Source organism: Schistocerca cancellata, chromosome 3 (genome assembly GCF_023864275.1).
Source record: "Schistocerca cancellata isolate TAMUIC-IGC-003103 chromosome 3, iqSchCanc2.1, whole genome shotgun sequence".
NCBI classification, from domain to species: domain Eukaryota; kingdom Metazoa; phylum Arthropoda; class Insecta; order Orthoptera; family Acrididae; genus Schistocerca; species Schistocerca cancellata.
Window position 1 is genome coordinate 886,664,437 of NC_064628.1, and position 4,979 is coordinate 886,669,415.

The 4,979-nt window shown below is 42.1% G+C and overlaps 1 pseudogene; it reads left to right on the plus strand.

Annotated features, from left to right (window-relative positions):
* Positions 1–4,395: 4,395 nt before the first annotated feature.
* On the plus strand, positions 4,396–4,513 carry LOC126177290 (5S ribosomal RNA; annotated as a pseudogene).
* Positions 4,514–4,979: the final 466 nt, after the last annotated feature.

Consider the following 4,979-nt stretch of genomic DNA (forward strand, 5'->3'; position numbering starts at 1 on the left):
ACAAAGAGCAAAACATTATAACGATCGACAGTAGGTTGGTTGGTTGGTTGTTTGGGAGCAGAGACCAAACAGCGAGGTTATCGGTCTCGTAGGATTAGGGAAGGATGGGGAAGGAAGTCGGCCGCGCTCTTTCAAAGGAACCACCCCGGCATTTGCATGGCGCGATTTAGGGAAATCACGGAAAACCTAAATCGGGATGGCCGGACGCGGGATTGGACCGTCGTCCTTCCGAATGCGAGTCCAGTGTGCTAACCACTGCTCGACCTCGCTCGGTGATCGACAGTCGGTATTCAGTACCCAGTACATCAAGAAGCTAAATTTAGAGGCAAGGTTCAAAAATGGCTCTGAGCGCTATGGGACTCAACTGCTGTGGTCATAAGTCCCCTAGAACTTAGAGAACCACTTAAACGTAACTAACCTAAGGACATCACACACATCCATGCCCGAGGCAGGATTCGAGCCTGCGAACGTAGCGGTCGGGCGGTTCCAGACTGTAGCGCCTTTAACCGCTCGGCCACTCCGGCCGGCTTAGAGGCAAGGAGCGCGTGAATAAATTGGTGGTACAAATAGTAAAATTTATGAAGTGTTATGCATTATTCCAATCTTAGTTGCAACAGTTTACAATGCAACTCAACGAAGATTATGGAGACTTTATACATCACTGCAAACTACGTCGGTTAAGTGAAGGGGAAAACCTCGAACGACTTTTCGATTTAAAACACATGGTTGCTAAATGTATGAAGGAAAAGCGACTGCAGCAACTAAAATTACAACATCCACAATCTATGGTCATCAGTCCCCTAGAACTTAGAACTACTTAAACCTAACTATCCTAAGGACATCACACACATCCAGGCCCGAGGCAGGATTCGAACCTGCGACCGTAGCGGTCGCGCGGTTCCAGACTGTAGCGCCTTTAACCGCTTGGCCAACCCGGCCGGCAATCTATTGCAAATCGCGCGTTTTTAGTGGACTTGACTGCACATTGCAAGGTGAGAAATAATGTTTCTTTCTGATTTGATGAGGATACAATTAAAAAGTAAATTCAAATATAGAAGGGACAAATTCTGACAAACACAGTCTACTTGCCTAAGTTCATCGGCGTTAAGGAAAACGCGAGATTTGAAGCACTTATTTTCTAAGAAGAGTTTTTCAGAACACTGCCAGTCTTACAACTGCTTCCGAGCTGTTTTCGATACAGTTTGCCGTTTCAGCTGAAAGCGCCCCTCTACATGTGCAGATGAAGCTGACTAATATGGAATGTCATTCCGGTTTTAAGACAAATCCTTTCAAGTTAGGCCGCTCGGGATAGCCGCGTGGTCTCTGCCGCCTTGCCACGGTTCCCGCGGTTCCCCTCGTCGGAGGTTCGAGTCCTCCCTCGGGCACGGGTGTGTGTTATACTTAGTGTCAGTTAGTTTCAGTTAGATTAAGTAGTGCGTAAGCCTAGGGACCGATGACCTCAGCAGTTTGGTCCCATAGGAAGTTACCACCACCTTTCAGGTTAAAATTGTCCACGATGTCCATATTGTTTTCCTCGTGTAGACTTTCAACATATCCATAACTGAGACTGCACAAGCGCTTCAATATTTCGACCAACATAGGTGTGTAAAAGACATTTTTTACATTATGAAACTAAGGTAGCGACAATTACGTGGCAACCTTGAAACCTCCCCGTCTCCTCTATATCTCTTTTGTGTTACGCAACCTTCGGAACCTTTCCTTAGGATTTCTGTCTCTTTCTTAATAATAACAAATGAAATCTTCCCTTTGAAATTTATTCTCTTTCTCAATCTTCGCATACAAATTTAATTGCTGCTCATTAAAAGTGATTTTATGATTATTTCGACGAAACATAGAATGTGTCGTCGTCGTGGCCCTCAGTCGTTACCTGCAATAACCCAAAACTGTTCCTTACCTTTTTTTACTGTTACCGGATCGCCATCCATCTGACTGCAACATCGAACTGCGACATGAATATACTTACTCTGGTTTACTATACTCTGTTAACTGCTGGTGGGCTGTCATAATAAGTGGCTGTATTTATTACCAAAGCTGACGTTATTCTTTAATAGCAAAGCTGACGCTATTCTTTAATTAACTTGACTGAAGTTACGTAATTCATAGTTAAACTTTTTCTTGACAACGATGAAATTTTTGCAAAGTTTTACGTTGATGGTTTTTGGGATGGATTATAATCAGTGATGCAACATAGCTGGCAAAAATTAATTAAAGTCTGAAAACGTTTCTTCAAGTATTTACTGCTGGTAATGAAATGATTTTACAAACGTTCAAATGGGACTTACTTTTTACAATAATCTTACAACTAGCATTACGCAAACATACCTTCAGTAGTCTTGAGTTTCGCAAAGAAAATAATTCAGTAATATTAGTTCCTCTTACGATAATAGTTAGCTGATGTCTCTGTACACCCGTTTATAATCTCTTGTAAATCATAGCTGGTGACTGGCAGGCACACCGCTCCTCTGAACCTCTCGCTTCAGACCTGCTACCGACTCGCTTCACTTATCGCTTACTACTGACTTCCTACGAACGCTGAAGTGCGGTCTCTCCTGCCAACAATGCTTTCTGGTGCAGACAATCCCTGCTACTATTACAAAATGTCTGTGCGCGGCCTTTCCCGCTCTTTTCTTAAAATGTATCCATACGCGGTCTCTCCCGTCCTTCTTAAAATTATATCAATGTGCGGTCTCTCTTGCCAACAATACTTTGGTGCAGACATTCCCTGCTACCACAGTTATTTCCAACATGACAAATATTAATTATTCCTACTTTATCCTGTTAATAAAATATAAACATCACTCATAAATTGTGGTTTGACAATAGACAATAGAAATATACACTTCTTACAACCTGAATGTGAAATTTCGTGAAATTGTCTTCATCTGTCCATATGCTGACATTATATTGGGCCTTCAGTGCGCCAAAAATAATTAAATAATACTGAAAAATTGTTTTGATTTTGTTTGTGTTCTTGAGAAATGTGAAATATAAAACAAAAGTCATATGCATTGTGACTGCATTGCCATTTACATGCAGCACATACGCAGTTTCCTCCTCGTCATGCTCATAATGGACGTGGTGGAAGAGTAATAGTGCAGACAGACTGTGAATTATGGCACTCGACCCACGGCACAGCTCACTGGCTAAATTCATGGTCGCCCTGCTGTATGGTACGTGGGCAGGCACTAAGCAGAGTTATGCTACGTAACATGTTGCTGCGATAAGTTACTGGCACACAACTCGGGAAAATGGTGATTATTGCTGCGTAGGACAACTCGTCTACGCTGAAGTTACTGAAAAATCTCAACTACATTGGCCATGCATGGAATAATAAATAGTATCCGAGCATAAAAATGGGACACATCACGTAGAAAATATCATTTTTTGGAGACGTTATGAGTAAGCATTATTTTTATATTACTTATACGGGTGTACGAAACTATGTAAACCACATTGTAGAGCATTTATAAAAGATAAAAAATATCAATTTCTTAATGTCATAAAAATATCGCAGGTGGACCATTTACGCACTAGATGTTCATGAAGAAATTGACTCTACTTATGTTCAAAGATGCTACTAAAATTGCTGTGTGATAAGTATTACTTTAGCGGAGTCGCTGAAAATGACGTCCGTTTACAACAATGCACAGCTGACGCGGTCTAACAGGGGAAAAACAACCAGGTGCTGCACTTCCGCCAAACGGAAGGCCAGGTCTTCTGGATTGTGTTTGTGTATCTCGTACGGCCAAGACGCTTCATCTGTCGCACAAAAATAAATCTATAGGAGTGGAGTTGGGATTACGTGGTTGTCAAGGTACTATCGTTCCCAATCCAACAATTAGAGAAATCGTCGGGAGCATAGTTGTTTCGAGTGTGTTATAGAATCATTAGCATGCAGATGCAAGTTGTGCATTGATTTAAAAGTGTGTATTCAGCAATATCTAAAAAATGATATTCATCACACGGCAGCTGGATATCGTCATTAACATCACAGCGCCAAAATCTTTATGAACTCTCCGACGGGAAACTGAGTACCTGTGACAGTTTTGTCACGTAAAATATGTGTTTCTTTTTGTCTTCTCTAAGCACTCTAATCTTGTTTATAAGTAGCTTCTTCCATTCTGTATAAATATAATTTTAACATTTCGATCATATTTTAATTTACTGTAAATATTCGTGTTTTCATGAATTACGAAATTATAGACAAAATGATGTTATTCTTAATGAAAATTATGAATCGGTATTTGTTGCTAAAGGATATAGAATGCGAGAGAAATGAAACTATTTTATTTAGCAATGACTGAGCCAGGAATATCGATATTACAAGGCTTGACAGTTATTCATGCAGTTACTGAAGGCTCTGTTAAGAGGTTTGGCAACGGCCTTGCCGCAGTGGATACTCCGGTTCCCGTCAGATCACCGAAGTTAAGCGCTGTCGGGCGTGGCCGGCACTTGGATGGGTGACCATCCGGGCCGCCATGCGCTGTTGCCATTTTTCGGGGTGTACTCAGCCTCGTGATGCCAATTGAGGAGCTACTCGACCTAATAGTAGCGGCTCCGGTCAAAGAAAACCATCATAGCGACCGGGAGAGCGGTGTGCTGACCACACGCCCCTCCTATCCGCATCCTCATCTGAGGATGACACGGCGGTCGGATGGCCCCGGTGGGCCACATGTGGCCTGATGACGGAGTGCTGTTAAGAGGTTTGAAATTTATTGGATTCAGAATTTTTCGGAGAGCAAGTAATGTACCCTGAAAACGATACAATGACTTTACGACACCCATCCAAAAGCAACAGTACGTGTATACAGTTAAAGAGGGGTCGCAACACAACACTGATAAGCGGGCTGATGCTGCCAAATTCTTTGAAAATTTGACTTTGATATTGTAATCAGCGAAATAGCATGAAAAACCCTCTCGACCTATGAAGTTACATTTCGTTCTCTCCCCCAGCCTGG